At 44.7% G+C, this 14,376-nt stretch overlaps 1 protein-coding gene across 5 annotated transcripts in view; it reads right to left on the bottom strand.

Annotated features, from left to right (window-relative positions):
* Positions 1-11,206, bottom strand: part of LOC139539618 (dipeptidyl peptidase 9) — a 40,639-nt gene extending 29,433 nt beyond the window's left edge. For 4 of the 5 annotated variants that reach the window (XM_071342715.1, XM_071342716.1, XM_071342718.1 and 1 more), the window contains exon 1: positions 11,041-11,205. The gene's annotated coding sequence lies outside the window, so the exon portion shown is untranslated. Of the gene's footprint in view, positions 1-11,040 lie in introns of all 5 variants that reach the window. The other variant, XM_071342717.1, reaches the window with a different exon arrangement.
* Between the last annotated feature and the right edge of the window lie 3,170 nt (positions 11,207-14,376).

Genomic DNA, 14,376 nt, shown 5'->3' with positions numbered 1-14,376 from the left:
GTCTAACTATGTGTGACTCAGGACAATGCTAGAGAATGCTACATGCCTCTAATGTCTCAACACGAATATATCACCAGAGTGAGGAATGTTTGGCTATTACTCTACAATTCAGAGGCTAGTCAGGCTTGTTGATCTGCCCTCATTGTTTAGGCCTAAATGAGGTCATTCACATAGCCTACAGTACATTAACATAACCATCCACTTAATATTGAAAGGAAGTAGGGTTGCAAAGAGTCAGAAATTTTCCCGGAAAATTTCCATGGGAAGTTAAGCCTGGGAATCTTGCTTAAATTCATTTTTTTTTTAAGTTAGCTTATAACAGTGAACCTTTTTTTGTGGGATACAAAAGGCAATTCTAGGTATTGTGGCATATTTTGGTTGAACTATCCCCAATTCAATGGAATTGCAACCCTCTGCATGCACAGTGCATTCTTCCATCACATGTGCAGCTGATTCTCAAGACCCTGCACACTAATGAGATGCTATTGAGCCCACACTACTACACTGTCTGAGCCAAGGACTAAATGCGTTCTGTTAAGTTTTGATTACAATACTGGGTGGGGTGAATATATTTTATATGACATACATGATTTTTTGTTAACTAGTAAATAGCTACCATGTGGGTTTTAGCTTGCTTGAGCCTGCTAACTGAGTGTTAATTCATTTATTTAAAAAATGGATCTTACAAAGGAGTTGTTTAATCTAACTGCTTAACTATTTATCTGTACATGGAATTGTATTTTTATTTATTTTTTATTACAATCTTTACAGGAAATTGCCACGGGCACTATCTGATGTGTGGAGACATTTCACTGCAGCTAATGTAGAAGGAAAAGCTGTGTACATTTGCAAATACCGTGCCAAATCATATGTGCCGAATGCAACAAAGATACAGAATCATCTGGCCAAGTGCATACAGTACCCTCAGCGCTCACAAGAAGCAACCTCTGACAAAAATCTGTCTGCTTCTATTTTATTTTTTTCACCTTTATTTAACCAGGTAGGCTAGTTGAGAACAAGTTCTCATTTGCAACTGCGACCTGGCCAAGATAAAGCATAGCAGTGTGAACAGACAACACAGAGTTACACATGGAGTAAACAATAAACAAGTCAATAACATGGTAGGAAAAAAAAGAGAATCTATATACAATGTGTGCAAAAGGCATGAGGTAGGCAATAAATCGAATAATTACAATTTAGCAGATTAACACTGGAGTGATAAATCATCAGATGATCATGTGCAAGAAGAGATACTGGTGTGCAAAAGAGCAGAAAATAAAATAAATAAAAGCAGTATGGGGGGTGAGGTAGGTAAATTGGGTGGGTAGTTTACAGATGGACTATGTACAGCTGCAGCGATCGGTTAGCTGCTCGGATAGCAGATTTTTAAAGTTGTTGAGGGAGATAAAAGTCTCCAACTTCAGAGATTTTTGCAATTCGTTCCAGTCGCAGGCAGCAGAGAACTGGAAGGAAAGGCGTCCAAATGAGGTTTTGGCTTTAGGGATGATCAGTGAGATACACCTGCTGGAGCGCGTGTTGCGGGTGGGTGTAGCCACCGTGACCAGTGAACTGAGATAAGGCGGCACTTTACCTAGCATAGCCTTGTAGATGACCTGGAGCCAGTGGGTCTGACGACGAACATGTAGCGAGGGCCAGCCGACTAGGGCATACAGGTCGCAGTGGTGGGTCGTATAAGGTGCTTTAGTAACAAAACGAATGGCACTGTGATAAACTGCATCCAGTTTGCTGAGTAGAGTATTGGAAGCTATTTTGTAGATGACATCGCCGAAGTCGAGGATCGGTAGGATAGTCAGTTTTACTAGGGTAAGTTTGGCGGCGTGAGTGAAGGAGGCTTTGTTGCGGAATAGAAAGCCGATTCTTGCTTTGATTTTGGATTGGAGATGTTTGATATGAGTCTGGAAGGAGAGTTTGCAGTCTAGCCAGACACCTAGGTACTTATAGATGTCCACATATTCTAGGTCGGAACCGTCCAGGGTGGTGATGCTAGTCGGGCGTGCGGGTGCAGGCAGCGAACGGTTGAAAAGCATGCATTTGGTTTTACTAGCGTTTAAGAGCAGTTGGAGGCCACGGAAGGAGTGTTGTATGGCATTGAAGCTCGTTTGGAGGTTAGATAGCACAGTGTCCAAGGAAGGGCCGGAAGTATATAGAATGGTGTCGTCTGCGTAGAGGTGGATCAGGGAATCGCCCGCAGCAAGAGCAACATCATTGATGTATACAGAGAAAAGAGTCGGCCCGAGAATTGAACCCTGTGGTACCCCCATAGAGACTGCCAGAGGACCGGACAACATGCCCTCCGATTTGACACACTGAACTCTGTCTGCAAAGTAGTTGGTGAACCAGGCAAGGCAGTCATTAGAAAAACCGAGGCTACTGAGTCTGCCGATAAGAATATGGTGATTGACAGAGTCGAAAGCCTTGGCCAGGTCGATGAAGACGGCTGCACAGTAATGTCTTTTATCGATGGCGGTTATGATATCGTTTAGTACCTTGAGCGTGGCTGAGGTGCACCCATGACCGGCTCGGAAACCGGATTGCACAGCGGAGAAGGTACGGTGGGATTCGAGATGGTCAGTGATCTGTTTGTTGACTTGGCTTTCGAAGACCTTAGATAGGCAGGGCAGGATGGATATAGGTCTGTAACAGTTTGGGTCCAGGGTGTCTCCCCCTTTGAAGAGGGGGATGACCGCGGCAGCTTTCCAATCCTTGGGGATCTCAGATGATACGAAGGAGAGGTTGAACAGGCTGGTGATAGGGGGTGCGACAATGGCGGCGGACAGTTTCAGAAATAGGGGGTCCAGATTGTCAAGCCCAGCTGATTTGTATGGGTCCAGGTTTTCCAGCTCTTTCAGAACATCTGCTATCTGGATTTGGGTAAAGGAGAAGCTGGGGAGGCTTGGGCGAGTAGCAGCGGAGGGGGCGGGGCTGTTGGCCAAGGTTGGAGTCGCCAGGAGGAAGGCATGGCCAGCCATTGAGAAATGCTTGTTGAAGTCTTCGATTATCACGGATTTATCGGTGGTGACCGTGTTACCTAGCCTCAGTGCAGTGGGCAGCTGGGAGGAGGTGCTCTTGTTCTCCATGGACTTTACAGTATCCCAGAACTTTTTGGAGTTAGAGCTACAGGATGCAAATTTCTGCTTGAAAAAGCTGGCCTTTGCTTTCCTGACTGACTGCGTGTATTGGTTCCTGACTTCCCTGAACAGTTGCATATCGCGGGGGCTCTTCGATGCTATTGCAGTTCGCCACAGGATGTTTTTGTGCTGGTCGAGGGCAGTCAGGTCTGGAGTGAACCAAGGGCTATATCTGTTCTTGGTTCTGCATTTTTTGAACGGAGCATGCTTGTCTAATATGGTGAGGAAGTAACATTTAAAGAATGACCAGGCATCCTCAACTGACGGGATGAGGTCAAAATCCTTCCAGGGTACCCGGGCCAGGTCGATTAGAAAGGCCTGCTCGCAGAAGTGTTTTAGGGAGCGTTTGACAGTGATGAGGGGTGGTCGTTTGACCGCGGACCCGTGGCGGATACAGGCAATGAGGCAGTGATCGCTGAGATCTTGATTGAAGACAGCAGAGGTGTATTTGGAGGGCAGGTTGGTCAGGATAATGTCTATTAGGGTGCCCATGTTTACGGATTTAGGGTTGTACCTGGTGGGTTCCTTGATGATTTGTGTGAGATTGAGGGCATCAAGCTTGGATTGTAGGACTGCCGGGGTGTTAAGCATATCCCAGTTTAGGTCACCTAACAGAACAAACTCTGAAGCTAGATGGGGAGCGATCAATTCACAGATGGTGTCCAGGGCACAGCTGGGAGCTGAGGGGGGTCGGTAGCAGGCGGCAACAGTGAGAGACTTATTTCTGGAGAGATTAATTTTTAAAATTAGAAGTTCGAACTGTTTGGGCATAGACCTGGAAAGTATGACAGAACTTTGCAGGCTATCTCTGCAGTAGATTGCAACTCCTCCCCCTTTGGCAGTTCTATCTTGACGGAAAGTGTTATAGTTGGGTATGGAAATCTCAGAATTTTTGGTGGCCTTCCTAAGCCAGGATTCGGACACGGCAAGGACATCAGGGTTGGCAGAGTGTGCTAAAGCGGTGAGTAAGGCAAACTTAGGGAGGAGGCTTCTGATGTTGACATGCATGAGGCCAAGGCTTTTTCGATCACAGAAGTCAACAAATGAGGGTGACTGGGGACATGCAGGGCCTGGGTTTACCTCCACATCACCCGAGGAACAGAGGAGTAGTAGGATGAGGGTGCGGCTAAAGGCTATCAAAACTGGTCGCCTAGAGCGTTGGGGACAAAGAATAAAAGGAGCAGATTTATGGGCGTGGTAGAATAGATTCTGGGCATAATGTGCAGACAGGGGTATGGTGGGGCGTGGGTACAGCGGAGGCAAGCCCAGGCACTGGGTGATGATAAGAGAGGTTGTATCTCTGGACATGCTGGTCTCAATGGGTGAGGTCACCGCATGTGTGGGGGGTGGGACCAAGGAGGTATCAGAGGTACGGAGAGTGGAACTACAGGGTCCATTGCAAACCAAAACAATGATAATGATAACTAGCCTGAACAACAGTATGCAAGGCATATTGATATTTGAGAGAGACATACAATAAGGCATAAAGTGATTGCAGGTCTTGATTGGGAGAGCTAGCTAAAACAACAGGTAAGATAACAGCAGCAATAACAGGGTGCTAGTCTAACACAGCAACAACAGGTAAAAATGGCGACGACTAGGCAGAGAGGGTCGGATTAACTAAACACAGATCCTGAGTTAAAGCACAGAGCCGACAGATAAAACACAAATAAACAGAATGGAGTACCGTGAATTAATGGACAGTCAAGCATGCATCAGCTATGTAGCCAAGTGATCATAGTGTCCAGGGGGCAGCCGTAGATGGAGCAGGGAGGCCTCCACTAAGCTAGCACGCGGCGTTTAAAGTTAGTAGCCCGGGGGGTGGTCTGCTCAGACGGAGGGGGTCTGCTCAGACGTGGTCGTGTCGACAGAGAATCCAAGCCAGATGGCGATGGCGAAAGAGAGGTTGTGAATTGTAGAATTGTGTTTGCTAACTGGTGCTAGCTTCGTGGCAGTGGCGCTAGCAGCGCTAGCTGCAAGCTAGCTGTGAGGATCAGAAGTAGTGGCTCAGGGATTACGGCAGGAATCCGGCGTTGTTGTCGAGAGACAGTCCGATGCTGGTAAATTGGTGAGTAATATCCAGGCTAATAACAGGGCTGGTGTCTGTGCAGAAGGTAAAAGCTACTAGCAGCGGCAAAAAAAAAAAAAAAAATGGCTAAATTAGCTTGTAGCTGGTAGAGAAAAAGCAGTCCTATATGCTCTGGGTTGATATCGCGCTTGCAGACTGGCAGGTATTGGCCCGGTATTGAAGCTGGCTGTGTCCGAGTTGAGGGTGAAGACCGCAGCAGTGGCTAACTGACTACTAGCTAGTAGCTAGTTATCTGGCTAGCTTCTGATTGGGGTTACGGTTCTAAAGTATAAAAAAATAGCAGGTCCGTACCACATTGGGTGAGGCGGAATGTAGGAATGTATATTCAGTTCCTAGATGGAAAGTGAAATTAAAATATATACGAAATGTACATGAAAAATACGAAGACTATTTACACGGGACAGGACATGACAAAGACACGTCCGACTGCTACGCCATCTTGGATTCCATGATAGCCTACATTGTACAGATCTAGGCACAGTCTGAGCACTGTCCTCTCCTCTAGGTGAACGGTCGAATTTGAGGTGAAAATGATGAATCAGATACCTTATCAATAGCAACAGCTCATGGTCCTCCTGGAATCAGAAGTGTTTTTGACTCAATGGAGGAATGTAGACAGAGAAATGCTGATGAATGTCTTGCTCGAGCTGTGTATGCAACTGGTTCACCTCTGATGCTCACAGGCAATGTGTATTGGAAGAGATTTCTGAATGTTCTTTGCCCAGCATACACCCCTCCAACCAGACATGCTTTATCTACTCATTTGCTGTATGCAGAGTTCAGAGTTCAAGTGAAGGTCAAGCAAATCATAGAGAAAGCAGACTGTATTGCAATCAACTCTGATGGGTGGTCGAATGTTCGTGGGCAAGGAATAATTAACTACATCATCTCCACCCCTCACCAGTATTCTACAAGAGCACAGACACAAGGGAAAACAGACACACCGGTCTCTACATTGCATGAGCTGGAGGCGGTCATCAATGACCATGGACCACAGAAGGTATTTGCACTGGTGACTGACAATGCTGCGAACATGAAGGCTGCTTGGTCTAAAGTGGAGGAGTCCTACCCTCGCATCACACCCATTGGCTGTGCTGCTCATGCATTGAACCTGCACCTCAAGGACATCATGGCACTAAAAACAATGGATACACTCTACAAGAGAGCCAAGGAAATAGTTAGGCATGTGAAGGGTCATCAAGTTATAGCAGCAATCTACCTCACCAAGAAAAGTGAGAAGAGGGGGTTGTCGAGGACTCCGGCCACCCTGGTCGTGGACTGTTCTCTCTGCTGCCGCACGGCAAGCCAGTCTGGGTCCAGGAGGCTTCTGGACAGCTTCTACCGACCAAGCCATAAGACTCCTGGACATCTAGTCAGGTGGCTGCCCCACCGCCACTCTGTTGTCATCTATGCATGGTCGCTTTAATTGGCTCTACCTACATGTACATACTACCTCAGCTGGCCAGTGCCCCCGCGCATTGACTCTGTACCGGCGCATGTGACTAATAAAATTTGATTTGAATAAGGGCACCACATTGAAGCTGCCCACCAACACCCGTTGGGATGGTGTTGTCATCATGTTTGACAGTCTCCTGAAGGGGAAGGAGTCTCTCCAAGAAATTACCATATCACAGTCTGACCTGCCCACTTCACTGTTGCTCCAAACAGAGGAAACTGCAGTTCTGAAATACATCAAAAAGCGTGAAAACTTCTGCCTGAAGCCCATACACGCCACAGCGAACATGTTGGACCCCAAGTATGCTGGCCAGAGCATCCTGTCTAGTGCAGAGATCAACAAGGCCTATGGTGTCATCACTACCGCGTCTCGCCAACTAGGCCTGGATGAGGGGAAGGTTCTTGGCAGTCTGGCAAAGTACACTTCCAAGCAAACGCTTTGGGATGGAGATGCAATATGGCAGTCGTACCAACATATCTCATCAGCCACCTAGTGGAAGGGACTTTGTGGATATGAGGCTCTTTCCCCTGTTGTCTCCAACATCCTACAAAACCCAGCAACATCAGCCACCATCAGAGCGCAACTGGTCCTTGTTTGGGAACACACACACCAAAGCATGCAACAGGCTGACCAATACAAGGGTTGAAAAATGTATGGCCATCCGGGCAAATTTGAGGCTTTTTGAGCCTGACGAGCCATCGTCAACAAGGATGGAAAGTGACAGTGAAGATGAGGCCTCAGAGTCTGATGTTCAAGAGGTGGACATTGAGGAGGTCCAGGGAGAAGACATGGAAGCCTGAGAGGAAGACAACCAAAGCTTTAGTTTCTAGACTATCATTTTACAGATGTATGTTGAAACCGTTTTTGGGAGATGTGATGGATCATTGGGGATCATTCAATATTCCCTTTCTTTTGTTGTTCAGTGAAATCCTCCCATGTGAAGAGTCAACTAACTTAAAGTTCAATTCGTAACTAAATAGTTTTTTTATTTCTATTAGAAGGATTTAATCATTTGCAATTATGTCTACTTATGATAAGGTAAAAGGTTTATGTTTCTGTCTCAATATGATATGGTAAATATATCCAATGCAAAAAACAAACATTTAAACAGTATTAATATTAATTTGCATATATTGCCATTAATTCCCGTGGAAAGTTTCCACCTCTGAATATTCCCCAAAATGTGCAACCCTAAAAGGAAGAATATGTGTGCTTTTATCCTCAATGAGCTACACAATCCCCTTTGAAAGCTGAACATGTAAGCATATCCAACACTGAAAAGGGAACAGGTTAGTGGGTTAACAGCTTAGTATGCAGCTCTGTCTAAACCCCTCATGGTGGTGTTTTTGATGGTGACCGTGGCGTGAACTAAACTATTCTCATGAAAATTTGAATATCTCCATAGAGAGACTGAAACAGCCAGAAGGAAGAACCCCAACTCACAAAAACCCAGAAGAGCTTCAATGACTGTAAGTAAACAATGATGGGTTTGTGGTGGTACTATGGGCTTTTAGCAAAGCGGGTGTATTTACACTAGCGTTTCTTTCAATTGTATTGGGTTGCACAAAAACAGTCCATGGGAAGCCAGAATTTAAATACATTTCAACTGAATTCTTATCAATACATCGCCTGCGCTACTCGCTCATCATTCTTCTCCTCCGTCCTATTGGCAGAAACTTAAACAGGAAGTACCCGTGGAAAGGACTGTTCAACATTCGTCTGACCAATCAGAATCTATACTTCAAGATTGTTTTGATCATGACGACAGGAATATGTTCTGGGTTACCTCAGAATAACATTGATGTATACTGACTCGTTCACTGAGTTGTGCCCCCACCCACTGTGATGATTAGAACTTATCCAAACACCATGGATAGATGGAAGCATTTGCACAAAACTGTAAGCATGAACCACCGCATTTAACCACAGTAAGGTGACTGGGAACATGGACGAGTACAAACAGTCCAACTTTGCCGTCTAAGGCAACCAAACAGGCAAAACGTCAGTACAGAGACAAAGTCGAGTCGCAATTCAACTGCTCAGACACGACATGTATTTGGCAAGGAGTTCGGACAATCACGGATTATAAAGGAAAAACCAGCCACGTCAAGGACACCGACACCTTGCTCCAGTACCAGCTAAACACCTTCACCGGCTTTGAGGAAAACAGTCATACTGATGGGGGGCCACCGCCCCTCACGAAGTCTGTGAGCTCTCGTTATCCATGGCCGACTTGAGTAAGACAGTTAAGCGTGTTAACCCTTGCAAGGCTGCCGGCCCAGACGGCATCCCTAGCCGCGTCCTCAGAGCATGTGCAGACCAGCTGGCTGAATTGTTTACGGATATATTCAATCGCTCCCCATCCAGGTCGGTTGTCCCCACTTCCTCCAAAATGTACACCATTGTTCATGTAGCCAAGAAAGCAAAGGTACCCTAACTGAACTAAATGACTATCACTTCTGTCATCATGAAGTGCTTTCAGAGGCTAGTTAAGGATCATATCACCTCCACCTTACCCACCACCATAGACCCACTACAATTTGCATACCGCCCCAACAAATCCATGGATGACACAATCGCCATTGAACTGCACACTGCCCTATCCCATCTGGACAAGAGGAATACCTATGTAAGAATGCTGTTCAACTACAACTCAGCTTTCAACACCATAGTGACCTCCAAGCCCGGTCTGAACCACACTCTGTGCAACTGGGTTCTGGACTTACTGACGAGCCGACTCCAGGTGGTGAAGGTAGGCAACCTCCGCTGATCCTCAACACATGAGCCCCACAAGGGTGCATGCTCAGCCCTCTCCTGAACTATATGTTCACACGTCTCAACTCAACCATCAAAATTGCAGACGATACAACATCGACGAGACAGCCTACAGGCAGGAGGTGAGGGCCCTTAAACAGACTTCCCAAATGTGGGACCCACTTCCTCTCTGCTTACCTCATGTCAAAATAAAGTCCTGCATGTCTGCCATATGTGGACAAAAAAGGAATAACTTGTTTTTGACATGAGGTAAGTAGAGAGGAAGTGGTTCTACAACAGACTCATGTTTGGAAGTCTGTTTAATAACAAAAGCCTTTAGATATTTTGTCTCAAATTCCCCCAATCATAATGACCAACCTAGAAAGTTGAAATAGAATTGCATTTAACATCTGGCTTACCACGGAGTGTTTTTATGCAACCCAATACATTAGAAAGCAACGCTAGTTTATGTAAATACCCCTGCGTTGCTAAAAGCACCTACCGTGGTACATGGCCGTTGATCATGACTCAGTTCCATTACATTACACATAAGAGTCATTGGACGGAGGCATCTACTGTACCGGGGAGTTTTGTTAAGAGCTGCGACGCTCGGTCTAAACATTAACAAGCATCGCTTGCAGTACGGTTTTTGGTAGCATAAGAACCTTATCAAAAAACAAAAAGGTTCAATTGATACACACCTTTATAGGGTTAGTGTTCCCACACGGCCATATATCCATGTTACAGTGCGTGTTTACTGAAGACAGAGGTGCTAATTAGCATGCTCCGAACAAATCAAAATGTATGTCACATGCGCCGAATACAACAAGTGTAAACCTTACAGTGAAATGCTTACTTACAAGCCCTTAACCAACAATGCACTTTTAAGAAAAAAATTAAGAAACAATTAAAAATATAATAATAATAATAAAGAGCAGCAGTAAAATAACAATAGCGAGGCTTTTTACAGAGGGTACCGGTACACCGGTGTTTAACGGAAGAAGGCCGCCAGAAACGTGTTGTCACTGAAAAATACTGTCCGCTGCAACTCTGATAACGCCGGGAGTCCATAGTTAGCAACGCTCCATTGTTATTTTTATTATTTAAAACTCCTAATGTTAGGGGTTGGTGGCATTGGCAGTGTCAACACAGCCCATACATTCACTTACATTAAACATGCCCAAGTGTGGATTGTAATCTGTCCAGGTCCATAAAAAGCTATTTTATTAACTAGCTAGTAAAAGTTACATAGATTCATCCTCGGCTACTGACCATGACGAATGGAGCTAGGTAACGTTAGTTGGTTCTATGACTAACTAGCTAACGTGAACTAGTACGTTTTATCGTTAACGTTATATGTCACGCCATTAGCAATCCAACAAACTCTAAACTTAACGCAAATAAAATGTTTTAACAAGGACCAGTTTTCAGTAATTCATTTCAGGATAAATTTAAGCAATTGTCGGAGCTTTACTAGCTACAGCAGGGGGCTGTTCTGGCTAGCGAGTTAGCCTCAGCGGCTAGTAAGCTAACGGTTAGAAACTGATCTAGAACTGTCCGTTTACTGAAATAACATCAGTGTTGGTACTTACAGGTTCAGCCTTAGATTTTCTCTCACACGTTTCTAACTTCTGCTTTAATGGTGCGATTAAATGTTAACCAGTTATAACTGCGTCCATGGCCTGTAGTTCATGAGAAAAAACAATCACGGAAACGAATTTAGGAAGTCTTAACGAAAGCGACCCTTCAACCGGAAATCATACATATTTCAGCATCAACCAATGATAATATCAGAGACGGAAGAGGAAGCGAGACACCCCACAGGCTGCGTTTTCTTTTTTTTCAACAAAAAAACAAAACAACAAAAAACAGGCTGCATTTTCTTCTTCTGGTTCAATCAAAGTCAATTGACTAAGTAGACCAGACCCAGCTGATTGCGTTGATGGGTTGGTTGTTTAGCAACAAAACTTTAGGTTACGACCGTAACACCGTTCTCTGATAGTATGAGTGAGGTATGTATTCGTCAGAAGCCTTTAAGAAGAAGCCTTTAAGCCAGCATGATTGGCTGGACGTCGAGACGTGTGTGTCGGGGAAAAGTGTCTATCCTACCCTAAAAAGGTCCAAGGCAGCGTCTCTGAGTCTTTCAAAAATAAGCAACACCTAGTCCTCGCACATGCAAAGAGGGTGATCCAGTGACCTAGAGTTCTTTTTCAAGTATTTGTTTCGGTATTTCACTTATGGGATATACTGACTCCTGTATTGCCAGACAAGCCCTGGACGACCGACTGCCCTGTGCGATATTTCACACAAATGGGCTTTGCCACCAGAAGATCCAACACGTAAAACAGTATGTGCCAGGGTCGGTGCAGTGACATCGAGCCTATAAAACTTCGCAAATGTATGAGGTGAAGTCCAACTCGCTGCTGAGCAAATATCTTGGATAGATATGGCCTTAAATAAATCGCAGAACGTAGCCATTCCTCTAGTGCAGTGGTTCCCAAACTCTTTACAGTCGTGGCCAAAAGTTTTGAGAATTACACAAATATTAATTTCAACAAAGTTTGCTGCTTCAGTGTCTTTAGATATTTTTGTCAGATGTTACTATGGAATACTGAAGTATAATTACAAGCATTTCATAAGGGTCAAAGGCTTTTATTGACAATTACATGAAGTTGATGCAAAGAGTCAATATTTGCAGTGTTGACCCTTCTTTTTCAAGACCTCTGAAATTTGCCCCTGGCATGCTGTCAATTAACTTCTGGGCCACATCCTGACTGATGGCAGCCCATTCTTGCATAATCAATGCTTGAAATTTGTCAGAATTTGTGGGTTTTTGTTTGTCCACTCGCCTCTTGAGGATTGACCACAAGTTCTCAATGGGATTAAGGTCTGGGGAGTTTCCTGGCCATGGACCCAAAATATCGATGTTTTGTTCCCCGAGCCACTTAGTTATCACTTTTGCCTTATGGCAAGGTGCTCCATCATGCTGGAAAAGGCATTGTTCGTCACCAAACTGTTCCTGGATGGTTGGGAGAAGTTGCTCTCGGAGGATGTGTTGGTACCATTCTTTATTCATGGCTGTGTTCTTAGGCAAAATTATGAGTGAGCCCACTCCCTTGGCTGAGAAGCAACCCCACACATGAATGGTCTCAGGATGCTTTACTGTTGGCATGACACAGGACTGATGGTAGCGCTCACCTTGTCTTCTCCGGACAAGCTTTTTTCCTGATGCCCCAAACAATCAGAAAGGGGATTCATCAGAGAAAATGACTTTACCCCAGTCCTCAGCAGTCCAATCCCTGTACCTTTTGCAGAATATCAGTCTGTCCCTGATGTTGTCCTGGAGAGAAGTGGCTTCTTTGCTTCCCTTCTTGACACCAGGCCATCCTCCAAAAGTCGTCGCCTCACTGTGCGTGCAGATGCACTCACACCTGCCTGCTGCCATTCCTGAGCAAGCTCTGTACTGGTGGTGCCCCGATTCCGCAGCTGAATCAACTTTAGGAGACAGTCCTGGCACTTGCTGGACTTTCTTGGGTGCCCTGAAGCCTTCTTCACAACAATTGAACCGCTCTCCTTGAAGTTCTTGATGATCCGATAAATGGTTGCAATCTTACTTAGGTGCAATCTTACTGGCAGCAATATCCTTGCCTGTGAAGCCCTTTTTGTGCAAAGCAATGATGACGGCACATGTTTCCTTGCAGGTAACCATGGTTGACAGAGGAAGAACAATGATTTCAAGCACCACCCTCCTTTTGAAGCTTCTAGTTTGTTATTCGAACTCAATCAGCATGACAGAGTGATCTCCAGCCTTGTCCTCGTCAACACTCACACCTGTGTTAACGAGAGAATCACTAACATGATGTCAGCTGGTCCTTTTGTGGCAGGGCTGAAATGCAATGGAAATGTTTTTGGGCGATTCAGTTCATTTGCATGGCAAAGAGGGACTTTGCAATTAATTGCAATTCATGTGATCACTCTTCATAACATTCTGGAGTATATGCAAATTGTCATCATACAAACTGAGGCAGCAGACTTTGTGAAAATGTATATTTGTGTCATTCTCAAAACTTTTGGCCACGACTGTATAGTCCCGTACCCCTTCGAACATTTAACCTCCAGCTGCGTACCCCCTCCAGCACCAGGGTCAGCGCACTCTAAAATGTTGTTTTTTGCCATCATTGTAATAAGCCTGCCACACACACACTATACGACACATTTATTAAACATAAGAATGAGTGAGTTTTTGTCACAACCCAACTTGTGGGAAGTGACATAGAGCTCTTATAGGACCAGGACACAAATAATATAATAAATAATTTTGCTCTTTATTGAACCATCTTACGTATGAAACCTTATTTGTTAATCGAAAATTACAGGTTAATGAGAAGGGTGTTCTTGAAGGGATGCACATAACTCTGCAATGTTGGGTTGTATTGGAGAGATTCTCAGTCTTAAATCATTTTCCACACACAGTCTGTGCCTGTATTTCGTTTTCATGCTGGAGAGGGCCGAGAATCCACTCTCACATACAGTGCCTTGCAAAAGTATTCACCCCCCTTGGCATTTTTCCTATTTTGTTGCATTACAACCTGTAATTTAAATGGATTTCATGTGATGGACATACACAAAATAGTCACATTTGGTGAAGTGAAATGAAAGAAATTACTTGTTTAAAAAAAGAAACAACAGAAAAGTGGTGCATGCATATGTATTCACCCCCTTTGCTATGAAGCCTCTAAACAATATCTGGTGCAACCAATTACCTTCAGAAGTCACATAATTAGTTAAATAAAGTCCACCTGTGTGCAATCTAAGTGTCACATGATCTGTCACATGATCTCAGTAGATATACACCTGTTCTGAAAGGCCCCAGAGTCTGCAACACCACTAAGCAAGTGGCACCATGAAGACCAAGGAGCTCTCCAAAC

Source organism: Salvelinus alpinus, chromosome 15 (assembly GCF_045679555.1).
Source record: "Salvelinus alpinus chromosome 15, SLU_Salpinus.1, whole genome shotgun sequence".
Taxonomy (NCBI): domain Eukaryota; kingdom Metazoa; phylum Chordata; class Actinopteri; order Salmoniformes; family Salmonidae; genus Salvelinus; species Salvelinus alpinus.
This window is presented reverse-complemented; position numbering and strand designations above follow the sequence as displayed.